The sequence below is a fragment of the Pongo abelii genome, chromosome 1 (assembly GCF_028885655.2).
Source record: "Pongo abelii isolate AG06213 chromosome 1, NHGRI_mPonAbe1-v2.0_pri, whole genome shotgun sequence".
NCBI lineage: Eukaryota > Metazoa > Chordata > Mammalia > Primates > Hominidae > Pongo > Pongo abelii.
Genome location: NC_071985.2, coordinates 38,887,278 through 38,908,488, shown reverse-complemented (window position 1 = coordinate 38,908,488; position 21,211 = coordinate 38,887,278). Strand labels below are relative to the sequence as shown.

Genomic DNA, 21,211 nt, shown 5'->3' with positions numbered 1-21,211 from the left:
TGCCAAGCCTGGGTCCTTCCTTTCAGGACAGTAGGCTCCCTTCTAGTCCAAGACAGGTACAGAAATGTCTGAGCCAAAACCTGGAACTGGGGACCCCAAGAGCCTACTCGGTGCTCTACTCCACTGTGGGTGAGCTGCTACCTTGGCTGCAAAACAAAGTCCTCTTTCCTCTTTCCTCTTCTTTTTTCAAGCAGAGGGTGTTCCCCATAGCTACCACAACAGGGAATGTGCTATGTCATGCCTGAAGCCAGCAAGTCTCTGAATCATACCAAAGGCCCACAGCAAGCACTGCCTGGCTACCACTGTTGATTATTCAGGGCCTACGGCTCTTTTGTCAACAGGTGATTTATTTTGCCAGGACTGCATCCTTCCCTTCAAAGCATTGGGTTCCCTTTTGGCCCAGGGTATGTCTAGAAATGTTGTCTGGGAGGTAGGGGTTGGGATGGGGGCCTCAAAACTCTGCCTGGCCCCCTATCTTACTGTGGCTGAGCACGTATCCAAATTGCAAGACAAAGTTGTCTTTACTCTTCTGTCTCCTCTTCTCAAGCAGAAGTTTGGAAGGAATCTGTCTTGGAGCTGTGAGCTGTGCTGCCTGGGGTTGGGGAAGGGGTGATGCAAGCACTCCCTTGGATGCTCTGGCTGGTGTCTCACTAGGTCACATGTCCCTGAAATCAACTGGCTTGAAGTTGAGCAAAGTATGAGGACTTGCTCAGGAATCAGTCCTTGGTACCTAGACTGCCTTTCAAGTTTATTTATGACCTTAGAGCCCCTTAGCCCTTGGGGACAAGAGTTGCTGGAATCTAAGTTCTGACCACTGGGATGGATGCTTCTTCTCTGACTAGGGCTGTTCTAAGTGTCCTCTCCACGGGCACTGGGCTGAGTTCTGCCCAGTGTCACTTTCTGCTGTGACAGGGCAGCCCTGAGTTCCAGTGCCAAGTCCCACAGTCACTGTGATCTTTCTCCCCCAAGTGCACAAGTTGTCACTCCATGTGGCTGCTGTTGGAGGATGGAGGAGAGGTGGCATTGCAATTTAAGACTGTCTTTCCTACCCTCTACAGAGTCACTTTCAGGGATACAAAGTTAGAACCAGGTACTGTGATTGCTCATCCAATTTTTGGTTCTTATAAAGGTGGGTTTTTATGTGTAGCTAGTTGTTTAATTGGGTGTTCCTGCAGGGAGAATGATTGGTGAAGGCTTCTATTTAGCCATCTTGCTTCACCTCCCACTTCTTTCGTATCTCCATCTTCAACCCCAAGGCCTTATTTAGAGATCAAAATATAGAAGAATTCTATTTCTTGGTGTTGGTAGACTGAGAGCTGAACATTCACGCAAATACTTGTCAGAGCTGAGTGCTGTAAATAGGAAGCCCTCTGATCGTCTACAACAGGGTTGTCTGATAGAACTCCTGTGGTGACAGAAATGTTAATTGCACTGTCCAGTACAGTAGCTACTAGCCCCATTGAGCACTTGAAATGTGGCTAGTGCCTATTTAAACTTTGAATTTTAAATATATTTAATTTTAACTAATTTAGATCCCAGTATCTCCCATATGGCTAATGGCCAACATTTTAAACAGTGCAGCTCTAGAACATACCCCCACTTCTAGAAAACATTAAAGGCCTATAGTGTGTCTGATCCTGCTGTTATTTGGAATGATCTTCATTAATGCTCTTGGCACCTCATATATACAACTGGCTGCTGAACCTCTTGACTTGGAAATCTACCAGGTTTCTCAGACTTTGCACGTGTAATACGGAGGTCATGACCCCCTGCCTCCCAGTAATTCCAGCATACCCTCTTTCCCCAAATGACACCACCATCTATCTAGCTACTCAAGGCTAAAGCCATTATGTTATCCTTTGTACCTCTCTCCCCCTCAGATTCATCTGCATGTACTGTACATTCTACCTCCTAAGTAGATCTTGAATTTTTTTGTTTGTTTCTATTTCTACTGAAATCCTAATCCAAGCTGCTCTCATTTCTTTCCTGGTCTACCAAATAGCTTCTAAGTAAACCCTTGCTTCCACTTCCTCCCCCTTCCATTTATTATCCTCATAGTCCTGAGTGATATTTCTCCATAAAAGCCTAACCATGTTGCTGTCTTTTAAATCCTGTAGTGACTCCCATTGTCTTAGAACCAGGTCCACAACGTTTAAGATGACCTATGACACCCTATCTGATCTTTCACTTACTGCCTCTACCCACTCCTCCCCCCTCACCTCTCTGTTCTTCTTTCTGTTCATTACATACCTGATCCCTCTAGCCTCAGCTCCCCAACACAGGTACTTCCATCTCCTAGGATGCTCTCTTTTCTTCCCCTCCACCCCTACTCATCCTTCAGATTTCAGCTCAAATGATATCTAGTTTGGAAACCCTTCACTGGCCCTCCTAACTCAATTAGATCCCATTTGATAATTTATTTTGGGTACCTTGTATATGTTCTCTTCTGCTATATTTATCACAGTTGAAATGAAATTTTTGACATAGTTTATTCCCTCACTGAACTGTAAGCCTCATAAGGTCAGAAATACTGTATTCTTGACCCTTATCCCAATTCCTGGCACAGTGCCTTTTTGAATAAAAGAAAGAATGAATGATATTTTCTGACTTCATTCACTGAGGGAGTTTAAGATGAAATAGGCTTATGCAGCAACATGAAGAATATAGATTGAATACTGAAAAAAACTAAAACTGAGAGTTATTGAGTATCGGGGGATTATCTTATTAAGCAGCAGCATAGATACAAATAGGTCTAGCGATAGCAAACTGCTGTTATAATGCTCAGTGCACAAAATATATATACAGGAAAGAATGGGGTAAGGAGGAATTAGTCTTCATGGTAGCCTGCTGCTTTATGAGAGGAGGGATTGTTGGTTGTGACTCACTGAGGCACAGAGCTGTAGGAAGCTGACAAAAGGCATTTTCACAAAGCACTCAAGCTGGGTGGACGTAGAGGAGTTACTGCTGGAGCGCTATGCTTTTTCTCTGTACAAGTACTCTCCAGGGAGTGAGGATTTCTGTTTAGCATTGAAATATTTTAATCAGAAGAAACATTTTGAAGTGACACCACTTCATGCCAATTCTCAATTTGATCTCTCCTTTGAAGGAAGGCTCCTTCAGGCTGCTTGTCGATTATTCCTACCCAAAGGAGAATCTATATCTCAAATAGTTCACCTACTCCTACCCCTGATTTCCATTTCATTGAATAATTTAAATACGTTCTCCTCTCCCAGCCTTGCCTCCGCCTCTTTGCCCCAAGAGTGTCCTGCTGAGCTGATTTATATCCTTTCTGAAGCAGTAAAATTTCTATTTATACACTTAATTGAGGAAACATGCCCCCAGTGAAAACCACGGAGAATCAGTCTGATGGTCATGGCAGGGATTTGATGTTCTGGGGCATCAGAGAGAACCCGAAGACTCTATGGTGGTGGTAATTCAATGTATTGGCCATATTGATTAGTTTGATTTTGAAGATAGAGAATTCCAAATTGGGTTTAAGAAATCAACCAATTTAAAAGTATTGTTGATTGTAAATTGATCAACGTGATCCAAACTATGGTTATTTGATTCTGTGGAATCCTAACTCACCGCTTGGCAAGACATACATATCTAGTTGGCCTGATTAGAAAACCTTTTCGCTAGGGGTCAGTAGTCCAACTAAGCCTCTGAGGAAGTATAAAGCAAATTTGAGAAGAGCTGTGGTGTTTGATAATGGCTCATGGCCTTCTATTCCTCCACCATTTGGAGTTCTTTCAACAAATTGAAATCAAGCACTTATTGGACATAAGCCATTTTCTCCAGAAAATGGTACCCTTTCTCGACTGAGCCCACTTAGGCATAGTCAACATGGCTATTCATTTCTTAACTTACTCATTTAGGAAAAAAATTCTCAGCACCTTATGTAGAAGACACTTTGCACATTACTGAAGGATTCTAAACTGAATAAGACATGATCCCTGCCATGAATGAAGGTGTCTTGCTTGGCCTCCTATCAGAGTACTCATATTATGATGACTGCTTTGGATTAAAGACGTAATAAAACCATGAAATGGGAGCTTCTCTCTATGAAGAGCTAAGAGATCTATAAGACAAATGAACTTGCCTTTATAGACATAATAAAATACTAATTGACCTAGTCTTCCCAGGCATTGCTTAGAAGAAAGGTCCAGGCTAGAGATAGAAATTTGGGAGCATATAGATGATATTTTGGAGCCATGAGAATATTCGAGACTCAGAGAGAGAGAGAGAGAGTGTGTGTGTGTGTGTGCATGCACGCATGCAAAGAGAAGAAAAGGCAGCCAAGGAACACCAACATTGAGAAGTTGGATCGAGGAGGAGCTGAGGAGGAGGAGAATCTAGAGGGTGATTTCACAGAAACCAAGAAGAGGGGAGATTTCATGGAGGGGGAGTGGTCCACGGTGGTGATGGTACTCAGGGGTTGCGTAAAATGAGAGTGCTGGCAGTGAGAAAAGAAAGCTGTGAGAGTTCATCCCTGCCCCCCAGGGGCTTATGATCCAGATGGAGAGGTGAGATGTGCACAGACCAGTTGAGGACCACTGTAAAGCATTACGTGTGAGTGGCCAGAATGAGGCACAGAGGCAGCTGACGTTCATGGTGGTCAGTGTGAGCTAAGCTTTTGGGAAAGGTTCGTTAAAGAGCCAAGGCTTGAATAGCACCCTGGAGAATCAACAGTAGGATTTGGCTAGGGTCAGGAGGGAGAAGAAGACTAGCATTGCAGGCTGGGAGAACAGTGCACACGCTGCCTGAAGTCAGGCATGGGCATGCTGTATCCAGGTCACGAGGCTGCCAAGACAAATGGAAGAAGGGTGGTTAGAGAGGCCACATGGTTCCCATATAAAGGGATTTGAATGCCATGCTTAGAAATTTAGGAACAGAAACCACTTAACCAAACAGGAGAGCATTAAATTAACATATTAATCCCACACATCAAATTAGCCTGTTGTGCCAGCTTATTAGTGCTCACCCGGGCCTTTGGGTCTGGAAAAAGCAATGCGTGTTATGAACAGTGTGTTCCTTGGTGGATTATGACCCATTGGCACCCCCACAGCATTATCTCCCACTCCTAAGGATCATTAGCAATGCAGGAAACACACTATGCAATTCGCTGGTTGTACATTTTCTTCTCTGTGGGAATTGGAAGCCTGAATCTTAACCTCTCTGGTCTAAGAGGTAGAATTCTGAAAATAATTCCACGTTAGTTCAAATATGTTTAGTATGGCAAAAGCATTTTCAAGGGTTCTTTTTAACTTTCCATGACTGAGTCGGCTATGTGACAGATAGAAGGCTTTGAAATAGAAACCATTTTCAGTTATTCCTGGACTGATGAGCCCCAGGACTGGCCAGTGCTTGGCCTTCTGCTGCCTTTGCTTGGCTGCTCAGTTTCTGCTGGAGCAAGACAGGTGTCCTGCTCTAATCATTGGCGGCTATCATGGCATTCTTATACCTTCTCCCTGCTTAATGCAAACTCTCACCTGAGAAACCATAATCTCAGGAACGAGTACTGAGCCAAAGATGAGATCCACAGTGTGAATGTAAATGGTTGAAACTGGCTTTTCTTGGTGGTTTGTGGAGTTCGATTCTTTATCTGTGAGTCTCTGGTCTCTGTTTCTGCAGCACAGATGAATGGTGGTTGCTCTAATCGCAGTCTAGTGCCTAGCAGCTTTCCATAGATGAACTTGGGAAAAATAAATAATCTTAGTATGTATATGTTGAAGCTTTGGCTGTGTCTTTCCAATTCTGGGTATCTTTTTCTCCCCTAAATCCAAATTACCCACTGGAGGTGACAAAGCTTGAATTTCCAGTGTTCCTGTTATTGATAGAAGGAAAAATAGCCCCCTTGTTTCTTCCTAAAATAATATGCACATACTCACTGCAATATATTTTTACAATGCATAGTTATATATGTACATATGCTGTGACTATATGTGTGCAACGTGTGTGTGTGTGCATGCATATGTACTCATTTTTAAAGATCTAAGGCAGAGATGTGCAGGACTTCCAAAATAAATTTCTTCTAAAGTATCTCACATTCCTTCCAAGACCTAGAAATAAACTGCTTTAAAAAGCCTTTCGAGCAGCTGCTGGCCTTGTTAGAGATAAGCTGGGTTGGTATCAATATACTTGTGATTACTGACAGGTATTGAAACACAATTTAAGTCGGATCTTGCTTTTTCTTCTGGTGTCAAACTTGTAGTTTACCTAATAGGCTGGAGTAATTGCTGGAACAGACACTGACTGTCCATGGAAGGGTGGGAAGTCAGGGTATAATATAAAAGGTGAAATTCATCCATCAAACTGACTGCAGCTATTAACAGTGATGTTAACATAGTTTTTTTGTTTTGTTTTGTTTTGTTTTGAGACAGAGTCTCACTAGCCTGGAGTGCAGTGGTGCAGTCTAGGCTCACTGCAACCTCCACCTCCCAGGTTCAAGTGATGCTTCTGCCTCAGCCTCCCGAGTAGCTGGGACTACAGGTGCATGCCACCATGCCTGGCTATTTTTTTTTTTTTTTTTTGTATTTTTAGTAGAGACAGGGTTTCACCATGTTAGCCAGGATGGTCTCGATCTCTTGACCTTGTGATCTGCCCACCTCGGCCTCCCAAAGTGCTGGGATTACAGGCCTGAGTCACTGCACCCAGCCTAAAATAGTTCTATTGAGAGGGAATATGTTCTTGACATATTAGTTTAAAATGATCACCAAAGAATGATAGATTTAATAAAACCTTATTTTTATTTAAAAATACACATAAACAGAAAAGTATGTGAAAGGTTATACACTAAAATAATTGTGGTGGTTAACTCTTACTGGTGGTATTATTTGTGATACATAGTTTCTTATTTTTGCTTATTTATATTTTCAACTTTTGCTACAGTAAATGCATACTGTTGTCTAACTAAAAATTATTGAGAGAGAGGTGAGCAGGACCGATTCACCCTAGAGAGGCTTTGATTAGCTGATCCTGGATGCTTGATTTATGTTAAAAATTGAATGTTAGATGTAGTGGCTCATACTTATAATCCCAACACTTTGAGGGCCAAGGTGGGAGAATCCTTTGAGGCCAGGAGTTCGACACCAGCCTGGGAAACACAGTGAGACCTCCTTGCTACAAAAACAAATAAAAATCAGCCTGTTGTGATAGCATGTGCCTCAGGAGACTGAGGCGGAAGATTGCTTGAGGCCAGGAGTTCTGTGCTATATAGCACGCTATGATTGTACTTGGCAAATAGCTACTGTGCTCCAGCCTGGGCAAGACTCAACAACAACAACAACAACAACAACAACAACAACAAAGAAATTGAAAGTTAGAGTTGTCATTCTCCAGAACAAACTAGGGCTGTTGTAGTTGTCACCCTTTGCCAAAGAGGAAATGGTACCAGATACTGTATAAGAATCTTTCACATTTGTTATTTGACGTAACCACTGTAGCAAACCTCCAGGGTAGGTGTTACTACCTCCAGTGTTACAGATGTTACAGATAGGGAAACTGGAGACTGGGGAAGGTAAATACTTTATCTAAGAACACAGTTAGTTAAATGAGGGAGGGAGTCAAACCCAGTTATACATGATCTAAGCTTCCTGGATTTCAGACTAGAGGAATCTTCTTTTGATAAACCCCTCCTACTTAGATCACCCCATTCACTTCATGTCTCTTTGCTGCTTATGCATACTGGGCATTGGATTGATTAATATTCCAGCCCTCAGTACTTGGACAACATGGGTTTCGATTGTGTCTCCTCTCAACCTGTTTATTAAATAACTACTCTGAAAAATTGGTCCAACTAAAAAGGAAATGTTCACAGAAGGAATTTTACCACATCATCTCATGTGATGTTAACAGTAGCCTTATAGACGTGTATTGTCATTATTCCCATTTTACCAGGAGAAAAATTGAAACCTGGAAGTTTAAGTAAGATATGTCCATGGCTCACACATCAAGTATGAATGCAATAAGTAAATAAATAAGCAAACAACCACCCCTTCTGGGAGGTGAGGAGCGCCTCTGCCCGGCCGCCACCCCGTCTGGGAGGAAGTGAGGAGCGCCTCTGCCCGGCCGCCCCGTCTGGGAGGTGAGGAGTGCTTCTGCCCGGCCGCCACCCCGTCTGGGAGGAAGTGAGGAGCACCTCTGCCCGGCTGCCCCGTCTGGGAGATGAGGAGCACCTCTGCCCGGCCGCCCCGTCTGGGAGGTGAGGAGCGCCTCTGCCTGGCCGCCACCCCGTCTGGGAGGAAGTGAGGAGCGCCTCTGCCCGGTTGCCCCATCTGGGAGGTGAGGAGCGCCTCTGCCTGGCCGCCACCCCGTCTGGGAAGTGAGGAGCGCCTCTGCCCGGCTGCCACCCCATATGGGAAGTGAGGAGCGCCTTTGCCCAGCCGCCCCTTCTGGGAGGTGAGGAGCGCCTCTGCCCAGCCGCCCCGTCTGGGAGGTGAGGAGCGCCTCTGCCCGGCCGCCCCGTCTGGGAGGTGAGGAGCGCCTCTGCCTGGCCGCCACCCTGTCTGGGAGGAAGTGAGGAGCACCTCTGCCCAGCTGCCCCATCTGGGAAGTGAGGAGCGCCTCTGCCTGGCTGCCACCCCCTATGGGAAGTGAGGAGCGCCTCTGCCCGGCCGCCCACTCTGGGAAGTGAGGAGCGCCTCTGCCTGGCCGCCCACTCTGGGAGGTGAGGAGCGCCTCTGCCTGGCCACTCCGTCTGGGAAGGGAGGAGCGCCTCTGCCCGGCCACCCCGTCTGGGAGGTGAGGAGCGCCTCTGCCCGGCCGCCACCCCGTCTGGGAGGAAGTGAGGAGCACCTCTGCCCGGCCGCCCCGTCTGGGAAGTGAGGAGCGCCTCTGCCCGGCCGCCACCCCGTCTGGGAGAAGTGAGGAGCGCCTCTGCCCGGCTGCCCCATCTGGGAAGTGAGGAGCGCCTCTGCCCGGCTGCCACCCCGTATGGGAAGTGAGGAGCGCCTCTGTCCGGCCGCCCCGTCTGGGAGGTGAGGAGTGCCTCTGCCCGGCCGTCACCCCGTCTGGGGGGAAGTGAGGAGCACCTCTGCCCGGCCGCCCCGTCTGGGAGATGAGGAGCACCTCTGCCCGGCCGCCCCGTCTGGGAGGTGAGGAGTGCCTCTGCCCAGCCGCCACCCCGTCTGGGAGGAAGTGAGGAGCGCCTCTGCCCGGCCGCCCCCTCTGAGAAGTGAGGAGCGCCTCTGCCTGGCTGCGCCATCTGGGAAGGGAGGAGCGCCTCTGCCCAGCCGCCACACCGTCTGGGAAGTGAGGAGCGCCTCTGCCCGGCCACCCCGTCTAGGAGGTGAGGAGAGCCTCTGCCCGGCCGCCCAGTCTGGGAAGTGAGGAGCGCCTCTGCCCGGCCGCCCAGTCTGGGAAGTGAGGAGCGCCTCTGCCCGGCCGCCCTGTCTGGGAGGTGAGGAGCGCCTCTGCCCGGCCGCCACCCCGTCTGGGAGGAAGTGAGGTGCGTCTCTGCCCGGCCGCCCCGTCTGGGAAGTGAGGAGCGCCTCTGCCCGGCCGCCCCCTCTGGGAAGTGAGGAGTGCCTCTGCCCGGCCGCCCCGTCTGGGAGGTGAGGAGCGCCTCTGCCTGGCTGCCACCCGGTCTGGGAGGAAGTGAGGAGCGCCTCTGCCCGGGCGGCCCCGTCTGGGAAGCGAGGAGCGCCTCTGCCCGGGCGGCCCCGTCTGGGAAGCGAGGAGCGCCTCTGCCCGGGCGGCCCCGTCTGGGAAGCGAGGAGCGCCTCTGCCCGGCCACCCTGTCTGGGAGGTGTACCCAACAGCTCCGAAGAGACAGCGACCATCGGGAGCCGGCCATGAGGACGATGGCGGTTTTGTTGAAGGGAAGGGGGGGGGGAAGTGTGGGGAAAGGAAGGAGAGATCAGATTGTTGCTGTGTCTGTGTAGAAAGGGGTGGGCATAGGAGATTCCATTTTGTTCTGACTAGGAGAAATTCTTCTGCCTTGGGATGCTGTTGATCTATGGCCTTTCCCCCAGCCCCATGCTCTCTGAAACATATGCTGTGTCAACTCAGGGTTAAATGGATTAAGGGCGGTGCAAGATGTACTTTGTTAAACAGATGCTTGAAGGCAGCATGCTCTTTAAGAGTCATCACCACTCCCTAATCTCCAGTACCCAGGGGCACAAACACTGCAGAAGGCCGCAGGGTCCTCTGCCTAGGAAAACCAGAGACCTTTGTTCATGTGTTTATCTCCTGACCTTCTCTCCACTATTATCCTATGACCCTCCCATATCCCCCTCTCCGAGAAACACCCAAGAATCATCAATAAATACTTCATAAATTAAAAAAATAAATAAATAAATAAATAAATAAATAAATAAGCAAACAAGCAGCCTCCATTCATCCCATTCTTGGGTCCCTTTCCCCAGCAACAGCAATGTTCAGTTCTCTTAGTTGTTTGTGATTTTTACTTCTTTCCAAAGTGTACATTAATTTTATTAATTTCTTCATTTATGTTTCTTTTTTTTTTTTTTTTCCTTTTTTGAGGCAGAGTTTTGCTCTTGTTGCCCAGGCTGGAGGGCGGTGGCTTGATCTTGGCTCACTGCAGCCTCCACCTCCCGGGTTCAAGCGATTCTCCTGCCTCAGCCTCCTGAGTAGCTGGGATTACAGGTATGTGCCACCACACCTGGATAATTTTTTTATTTTTAGTAGAGATGGAATTTCACTATGTTGGCCAGGCTGGTCTCGAACTCCTGACCTCAGGTCAGGTCCGCCTGCCTTGGCCTCCCAAAGTGCTGGTATTACAGGCATGAGCCACCGCACCCAGCCTATTTCTTCATTTATGAATTGTAACTATTAACTGCTTTCTTCATGAAATGTTAGCATCTTAGACCTACTCCCTATTTTTCCTCCTAATATAATAACTCCATTTTTTTTGTTAATTCAGCACTCAGCACACCATGGTAAGTGTGGCTCACTGCCAAACTGTTTAATATAAGTACATTTCCTTTCTTACACAACTATTTCCTCCACTTAAGTGAAGAATTGCCTTGCCATTTTTTTCTTTCGTTAGTTTACTGTCCCTCCTTCTTCCCAGATTCTCCAATAGAACTAGAAAATCCCTCAGATAGAATTTTCCACATGGTCAGAGGTATCTGCTCATCTGTCTATTCTCTTCCTTTCCTGGAGAATCTCTCTTGAAGCCCTTCCATCCTCTTTTCCTACCTGACTCACTGCTCTTTAGATGCTCTGTTTAGCTGTTGCACTGATGCTTCCCTTCTCCTCTCTCCTTTAACAAATCCCTGTTTCTTTGTGCTGGGTCTTGTTTTTTCTTTTTCTCCCTTGATTTGGTGGAGCACATCCTTTAGTAGCTTTTTAAGAAAAAGGCCATAGGAGATAGTTTTTTGAGACCTTGTATTTTCAAAAATGTCTTATTTTTACTCTCACACTTGATTAATTAGGCACTGGATCTCAGGTTGAAAAGTAATTTGTCCTAAGAATTTTGAAGATATTATCTGTCTTCCAGCTTTTAGCTTTTCTGTTGAGAAATGCCATTTTCATTATTGTATGTATTCTGTTTTTTGCTCTGGAAGCATTACTGCGAACATCTTCAGTATATATCTAAAATTTTACTGTGCTCGTTGTTCCTACCTTTAAATTCTCTTTGATGCAATTTATCTGTGAAAGAACTTTTATCCTGGGGATAAAGGAGGAAGAGGGAAACCTCAGGCTCTATATGTTTATTACCCAGATTTTTAACTAATCTTCCTGTTTTTTTCTTCTTCATGGGTTACTCTTGCCATCTGTAACCTGGTGCCTCTATGCCTGGGCCTTATGGGTGTTTGGTGTATAAATGGCTTTCATCTCTTTAGCATCTAGTATTTGGGTATCTCAAATCTGCTAATTCTTTAATCTGCTCTATCTTATTAAAATGGATTGACTTTGCTCACCCAGCTCTTCATTTCTTATCTGTTGGATGTATACCCTTTTCAAATGTTTACTTGCATTTTAATGAGGCTTGTGAAGGCATCAGAGATGTTTATGTTGTTTAATTTGATATCGCTAGAGGAGTTTTGTGTCCTATCACTTGGTGAATCATTCTTAGATTTTAAAATATTAAGGTTACTTAAAAAGGCGGCCTTGCTTTAAGCTGTTGTTTTTGTGGTTTAACAGAATATAGCTGAGGCCACAGCTGTTACATCCTAGGCTTATTCAGTAGTCCCAAGGGACCTAAGTGTAGCCTGGAGAGGGAGGCCCCCAGTACCATGAGCAGCTATCACTTGGGTGTGATGGTCGACAGACTTTCATCTTCTCACCCATGTGCCTTGACTCTTTATGCTCAAGGGAGATGGCCAGGGTCTAAGGTCATTTAGTGGAATGATTCCTAGGTTTTCTTTTTTTTTTTTTCCCCCGTTCCTTCTTTTTAACTTAATGAAGTCATTCACGACCATATGCTTTAAAAAAAAATATATAGAGAGAGATGAAGCTGAAAGTCCTCTGGGATACCCACCCCCCAACAACCACACCCTGCTCATTTTCCTCCCCAAGAGGTAACCATTATTATCAGTTCGAATATAGTCTCCCATAGCTTTGCTGCTTTGTGTTTGTGTGGTTTAAGAAATATTCTAAAATTTGCACTTTTCTTCCTCACTGATATGTTGTGAAGATGATTCTATGATAGTGTATGCAGATCTGTGTAATCAGGAGTGATATGGATGGTATGGATATATAATTTAGCCATTCTCCTGTTGAAAATTCAGGTTGCTTCTATTTTTTTCTCTTGCAAATAATGCATCCGCAGTGAAGACTCCATTTCGAGCTTCCTTGTACATGTGTGTACGTGGTTCTTTAGGGCAGTTACCAAGAACAAAATAGGATAGAGGAGTTGGCAAACTAAGGCCCATGTGCCAGATTTGGTCAGCTGATTGTTTTTGTATGGCCTGCAGTTATGAATCATTTTTACATTTTAAAATTGTATTATTGAATACTCTATGCTTTCCTCAGTTATTTAAAAGATCACCTTTAATATATAGTAAGTATCAAAATAGACTTGGATTCATTTTTTGGCTATCTATTCTATTGCATTGATCTAGTTGATTATTTCAGTTTTAAATACTAGCGTTTTATATTGTGTCCTGATTTCTGCTAGGGAAAGCTCCTACCTTTTTTGGCATTTTTTCAGAATTGCATTAGCTGGTTTTGCCTGTTGACTCTTCCGTCTGAATCTTAGAACTGGTGAAGCTCCCCAAAACTCTGTTTGGTATTTTTATTGGAATTTGTTATATGTGCATTGAATTGTAGTATGATTTGAGTAGAGTTAACATTGTCTTAGTCCATTTGTGCTGCTGTAATGAAATACCTGAGACGGTAATTTATGAAGAACAGAAATTTATTTCCTACAGTCCTGGAGGCTGGGAGTCAAAGATCAAGACACTGGCCATTTAAGTGTCTGGTGAGGGACCAGTCTCTCCCTCCAAGATGGCATCTTGTTGCTGTATCCTCCAGAGGGGACAAATGTTGTGTCCTCACATGGAAGAAGGATGAAGGGGTAGAGAGAGTGAATCCACTCCGACAAGCCCTTTTAAAAGAGCCCAAATCCATTTATGGGGTGGAGCTCTCATGAATTAATCACTCCCCTAAAGGCCCCATCTCTTAATACCACCACAATGAGGATTAAGTTTCAACATGAATTTTGGAGGGGACACCATCATTCAAACCATAGCAAACTTTATTTATTCAAATCTTCCCTTATGGTCTTACATAAAGTTTCATCATTTCTTCATAGAAGATTTGCATACTCTTTTTTGTATCATTGCTGTGGTATAGGAAAAGTACTGATTTTTGTATTGAGTTAACCTTTTGCGTTTACATTGTCAAAATCTTTTGTTAGCTCTGGTAATTTGCCAGTTGTTTCTTTTGAATTTTCTATATCGATGGTCACATCACCCACAAATAATGACAGTTTTGTCTTTGCAAACAATTATAACTCTTAGTGCATCTAATTATCTCATTGTACTGACTAGGATATTTTGTACAGCTTTGGATAATAGAGGATAAAATGTCTTTATCTTGAAGTTTATGGGAATGCTTGCTCTGGGATTTTGGTATGTCCTCTTTTTCAACTTACAGATGCTTTCTCTTTTTCTAGCCCTCTAGGGGTTTTCATTGTGAATGAATGTACAATTTTACCCAATGCTTTATCATCATTTATTGAGTGATCATAAGATTATTCTCCATGAATTACATAGATTATCTATATGTTTCTACTATTGAATCACCCTTCCATTCCTGAGATAAATCTTACTCCATGGAGAGTGTTTTTAAATTACTCTGTATTTGACTTACTGCTATTTAATTTGTATTTTTAAGGTAATAAAAATGAACAACAATAACAATTGCCGATAATTAGCACACCATTAAATTTGGAAAGAAATTTGGTGGAAATTTGCAATAATTAACACACCATTAAATTTGGAAAGAAATTTGGTTAGTCATAAAAAGCTAACATAAGAGGCCGGGCACGGTGGCTCATGCCTGTAATCCCAGCACTTTGGGAGGCTGAGGCAGGAGAATGACATGAACCCGGGAGGCAGAGCTTGCAGTGAGCCGAGATTGTGCCACTGTACTCCAGCCTGGGCAACAGAGCAAGACTCCATCTCAAAAAAAAATCTAACATAAGATAAGAAAACCGGAAGCTAGCCTTTCTTCCACTATTAAAGTGGAAGCTTTTTATGACTTTGATATCAGGCCTGTGCTAATGTCATGAAATGAGTGGAAGTTTCCCATGGTTTTCTACTCTCGAAACAGTTTTTGTGAAATGGGATTTATCTCTTCCTTGACCATCTTGTAGACCTTGCTCATTAAAATCACCTGTGTAGGCCAGGCATGGTGGCTAACACCTGTAATGCTAGCACTTTGGGAGTCCAATGCAGAAGGACTGTTTGAGGCTATGAGTTTGAGACAAGCCCAGGCAACATAGTGAGACCCCCATCTCCACAAAAATAAAAAAAATTAGCCAGGTATGGTGGCACGTACCTGTACTCCCAGCTACTCAGGGGGCTGAGGCAGCAGGAAGATCACGTAAACCCAGGAGTTCAAGGCTCCAGTGAGCTATGATCATGCCACTGCACTCTAGTCTGGGTGACAGAGTAAGGCACCATCTCTAAAAATAATTAAATAAAAGTCATGTAGGTGAATTTTCTTTGAACATAGGGCTTTAACCACTAATTCAGTTTTTCTGTGTGTGTTAGTCCATTTCCATACTGCTGTAAAGATCTTCCCATGACTGGGTAACTTATAAAGGAAAGAGACTGAATTGACTCACAGTTCAACATGGCTGGGGAGGCCTCAGGAAACTTACAATCATGGCGGAAGGCGAAGGGGATGCAAGGCACCTTCTTCACAAGGCTAAAAGAGGAAGTGCCAAGCGAAGGGGAAAGAGCCCCTTATAAAACCATCAGAGCTCATGAAAACCCACTATCATGAGAACAGCATGGGGGAAACTACCCCCATGACTCAGTGACCTCCACCTGGTCTCTTCTTTGACATGTGGGGATTATGGGGATTACAATTCAAGATGAGATTTGTGTGGGGACACAAAGCCTAACAATATCACTATGGTTGTGCTTTTTCAAACTTTCTGCTCCTTTTATTCAAAATTTAGGTAATTTATATTTTCTAGATAATTTACCTTTTTAAGCTATGTCTGCAAATATATTGTTATATAATCTCCAAAGATTTAACAATTTTCTATATATCTTATTTATTTTGCCTAATTTTCTTAATTGATAAAAATTGCTAAAGTTTACTCATTTTATTTTTCCTTAAATAAAAACTTTTGGTTTGAGTGAGTGAAATTTTAAAAAATGTAATGTGTTAATTCTTGCAAATTGTTGATATTCATTATTTTATTGCAGTGTTATCAGTGAGCATAGCTTTTATGGTAACTTTTTTTCTTTTTTCAACTTTTAAGTTTAGGGGTACATGTGCAGGATGTACAGGTTTATTATATAGGTAGATGTGTGCCATGGTGGTATGCTGCACAGATCATCTCATCACCTAGGTATTAAGCCCAGCATCCATTAGCTGTTATTCCTGATGCTTTCCCTCCCCCTAGCCCCTCAACAGGCCCCATTGTGTGTTGTTCCCCACCATGGGTCCATGTGTTCTCATCATTCAGCTCCCACTTATAAGTGAGAACATGTGGTGTTTGGTTTTCTGTTCCTGCATTAGTTTGCTGAGGATAATGGCTTTCAACTCCATCCATGTCCCTTCAAAGGACGTGATCTTACTTCTTTTTTGGCTACATAGTATTTCATGGTGTATATATACCACATTTTTCTTTGTCCAATCTATCATTGATGGGCGTTTAGATTGACTCATGTCTTTGCTATTGTGAATAGTGCTGCAATGAACATATGTGTGCAAGTATCTTTATAATAGAATGATTTATATTCCTTTGGGTATATACCCAGTAATGGAATTCCTGGGCCAAATGGTATTTCTGCTTCTGGGTCTTTGAGGAATTGCCACAGTGTCTTCCACAATGGTTGAGCTAACTTACACTCTCACCAACAATGAAAAAGTGTTTTGTTTTGTTGTTTTTTTTTCTCTGCCACCTTGCCAGTATCTGTTCTTTTGACTTTTTTATAATTGCCATTCTGACTGGCATGAGATGCTATCTCATTGTGGTTTTGATTTGCATTTCTCTAATGATCAGTGATGTTGAGCTTTTTAAAAATATGTTGGCCATGTGTGTGTCTTCTTTTGAGAAGTGTCTTTCATGTCCTTTCCCTACTTTTTAATGGGGTTGCTTGTTTTTCTCTTGTAGATTTAAGTTCCTTATAGATGCTGGATAGTATACCTTTGTCATATGGATAGATGGCAAATATTTACTCCCATTCTGTAAGTTGTCTGTTCACTCTGATAGTTTATTTTGCTGTGCAGAAGCTCTTTAGTTTAATTAGATACCATTTGTCAATTTTTGCTTTCGTTGCAATTGCTTTTGGGGATTTTGTCATGAAATCTTTGCCTGTGCCTATGTCCTGAATAGTATTGCCTACATTTTCTTCTAGGGTTTTTATAGTTTTGGATTTTATATTTAAGTCTTTAATCCATCTTGAATTAATTTTTTATATGGTATAAGGAAGAGGTCCAGTTTCAATTTTCTGCATATGGCTAGCCAGTTCTTCCAGCACCATTTTTTAAATAGGGAATTGTTTCCCCGTTGCTTGTTTTTGTCAGGTTTGTTGGAGATCAGATGGTTATAGGTATGTGGTCTCATTTCTGGGTTCTCTATTCTGTTCTATCAGTCTGTGTGTCTGTTCTTGTACCAGACACATAGTTTTGGTTATTGTAGCCTTGTACTATAGTTTGAAGTCAGGTAGCCTGATGCCTCCAGACTTGTTCTTTTTGCTTAGGACTTGCCTTGGCTATTTGGGCTCTTTTTTGGTTCCATATGAATTTTAAAATAGTTTTTTCTAATTCTGTGAATGATGTCAATGATAGTTTAATGGGAATAACACTGAATCTATGAATTATTTTGGGCAGTATGGCCATTTTCACGATATTGATTATTCCTATCCATGAGCATGCAATGTTCTTCCACTTGTGTCCTCACTGATTTATTTGAGCAGTAGTTTGTAGTTCTCCTTGAAGAGGTCCTTCACTTCCCTTGTTAGCTGTATTCCTAGGTATTTTTTTCTTTTTGTAGCAATCGTTAGTGGGAGTTAATTCATGATTTAGCCTTCTGCTTGCCTGTTGTTGGTGTATAGGAATGCTAGGGATTTTTGCACATTATTTTTATATCCTGAGACTTTGCTGAAGTTGCTTATCAGCTTAAGTAGCTTTTGGGCTGAGATGATGGGATTTTCTAAAGATAGGATCATGTCATCTCCAAAGATAATTTGACTTCCTCTCTTCCTATTTGAATGCCCTTTATTTATTTCTCTTGCCTGATTGCCCTGGCCAGAGCTACCAATACTATGTTGAATAGGAATGGTGAGAGAGAGCATCCTTGTCTAGTGCTGGTTTTCAAGAGGAACAGTTTCTGCTTTTGCCTATATAGTATGATGTTGGCTATGGGTTTGTCTCAATACCTAGTTTATTGAGAGTTTTTAACAAGGAGGAATGTTGAATTTTCTCGAAGGCCTTTTCTGCATCTATTGTGATAATCATGTGTTTTTTTGTCTTTAGTTCTGTTTATGTGATGAATCACCTTTATTGATTTGCGTATGTGGAACCAACTTTGCATCCCAGGGATGAAGCCAACTTGACTGTGGTGCATAAGCTTTTTGACATGCTGCTGGATTTGGTTTGCTGGTATTTTATTGAGGATTTTTGCGTCAATGTTCATCAAGGATATTGACCTGAAGTGTTCTTTTTTTGTTGTATCTCTGCCATGTTTTGGCATCAGGATGATGCTGGCCTTCATGATAGCTTCTTAGAATGTATTTAGGCTCCTTTCCTGGTTTAATACATGTTGAGTTTGATTATGGCCCACCTGCGTTTGAAAACTGCATGTATTCACTCTTCCATATATCTATTGGCAAAGGCCTGTTAATGTTTTCATTGTGATAAAGTGTACTTAACATATAATTTGCCATTTTAACCACATTTGGGTATACAATTAAGGGGTATTAAAAACATTCATATTGTTTTACAACCATCACCACCCTCAATCTCCAGAACTTTTTCATCATCCTAATCTGAAACCTCTCATCCTCTCCTCTCTCAGTCCCTAGTAGCCACTATTCTACTTTCTGTCTCTATATATTTGACTGTTTTAGGTATCTTATGTAAGTGCAATCATACAATGTTTGTCCCTTTGTGTCTGGCTTATTTCACTTAGCATAATGTCTTCAAAGTTCATTCATGTTGTGGCATGTGTCAAAACTTCTTTCCTTTTTAAGGCTAAAATGCTATTTTATGTATATGTTATTCTGTTTACTCACTCATCCATTGATAGACATTTGGGTTGCTTCTACCTTTTGCCTATTGTGAATAATACTGCTGTGTACACTGGTGTACAAATATATGTTTGAGTCCCTTTCAATTATTTTTTGTGTATACCTAGAAATGAAATTGCTGGATCATATGGCAATTTTGTGTTTAATTTTTTGAGAAACCTATATACTGTTTTCTACAGTGGCCGTACCATTTTACATTCTCACCAGCAATACACAGGGCTTAAGATTTCTTCATGTCCTCATCAACACTTGTTATTTTGTTTTTGATATAGCCACCTTAGAAGGTGTGAAGTGATATCTCATGGTTTTGATTTGCATTTTCTTTATGATTTTTTGTGCTTACTGGCCATTTGTATATCTTCTTTGGATAAATGTCTATTCAAATTCTTTGTCCATTTTTAAAATTGGATTTTTTTGGTTGTTGTAGGAGTTCTTGATATATTCTGGATATTAATCTCTTATCAGTATGTGATTGCAGATCTTTTCTCCCCTTCCTGGGTTGTCTTTTTACTCTGTTAATAGTATCATTTGATGCATAAAAGTTAATTTGGTAAGGTCAAGTTTATCTCTTTTTACTTTTGTTGACTTCTTTTTGTGTCATAGCCAAGAAATCATTGCTAAATCCAATGTCACGAAGGTCTCCTCCTGTTTTCTTTTAAGAGTTTTATAGTTTTAGTTCTTCTTTTTAGATATTTGAACCCTTTTGAGTTAATTTTTGTATATGGTATAAGGATCCAGTTTCGTTCTTTTGCATGTGTATATCCAGTTTTTCCAGAACCATTTGTTGGAAAGACTGTTCTTTCCTCATTAAATGCTCTTTCTGCCCTTGTTGAGAATCATTTGGCCTTGTTGAAAACTATTTAACCGTATATAAGGGTTTATTTCTGGTCTCTCTATTGTATTCCATTGGTCTATATGTTTATCTTTATGTCAGTACCACACAGTTTTGATTATTGTAGCTCTAAGTGTTAAAATCAGGAAGTTTGTGTCCTGCAACTTTGTTCTGCTTTTTCAAGGTTGTTTTGGCCAGTTGGGGCCATTTGAGATCTCAGGTGAATTTTAGGATGGGGTTTTCTATTTTTCCAAAGAATGTCATTGGGATTTTGATAGAGATTATATTGGATCTGTGGATCACTTTGGGTAGTATTGTTATTTTAACAATATTCTTCCCAAGTGGGTGCAGTGGCTCATGCCTATAATTCCAGCACTTTGTGAGGCTAAGGTGGGAGGATCACTTGAGCCCAGGAGTTTGAGACCTTCCTGAGCAGCATAGTGAGACTTTGACTCTACAAAAAAGCAAACAATTAGCCAATTGCAATTAGCCACACCTGTGGTCCCAGCTTCTTAGGAGGCTGAGGTGGGAGGATTGCTTGAGCCCAGGAAGTTGAAGCTGCGGTGAGTCATGATTGTGCCACTGCACTCCAGCCTGGAGACAGAGTGACACCCTGCCTCAAAAAAAAAAAAAAAAAAAAAAATTCTTCCCATCTATGAACGTGGGTTATCTTTGTATTTATGTCTTCTTTCAGCATTGTTTTGTAGTTTCATTATACAAAATTTTTGCCTCCCTAGTTAAGTTTATTCCTAAGTATTTTATTCTTTTTGATGCCATTATAAATAGAATTGCTTTCTTAATTTCCTTTTCAGGTTGCTCATTGCTAGTACATAGAGATACACAACTGTTTTTTTGCACATTGGTTTTTGTATCCTGCAACTTTGATGAATTTGTTTAAATTTTTGGTAGAATTTTTAGGGTTTTGTACGTGTAATCTGTGAACAGAAATAATTTTACTTCTTTCTTTCTCATTTGGATGCTCGGTCTATTGTTTTCCTTTAAAAAAATTTTTAATATATATTTATTTACTTTACGTTCTAGGGTACATGTACACAATGTGCAGCTTTGTTACATATGTATACATGTGCCATGTTGGTGTGCTGCACCCATTAACTCATCATTTACATTAGCTATATCTCCTAATGCTATCCCTCCCCCCTCCCCCCACCCCACAACAGGCCCTGGTGTGTGATGTTCCCCTTCCTGTGTCCAAGTGTTCTCATTGTTCAATTCCCACCTATGAGTGAGAACATGTGGTGTTTGGTTTTTTGTCCTTGTGATAGTTTGCTGAGAATGATGGTTTCCACTTCATCCATGTCCCTACAAAGGACATGAACTCATCATTTTTTATGGCTGCATAGTATTCTATGGTGTATATGTGCCACATTTTCTTAATCCAGTCTATCGTTGTTGGACATTTGGGTTGGTTCCAAGTCTTTGCTATTGTAAGTAGTGCTGCAATAAACATACGTGT

At 42.4% G+C, this 21,211-nt stretch overlaps 1 protein-coding gene across 8 annotated transcripts in view; it reads left to right on the top strand.

Annotated features, from left to right (window-relative positions):
• HHAT (hedgehog acyltransferase) overlaps positions 1–21,211 on the top strand; it is a 354,093-nt gene that overhangs the window by 269,520 nt on the left and 63,362 nt on the right. The window lies entirely within an intron of this gene.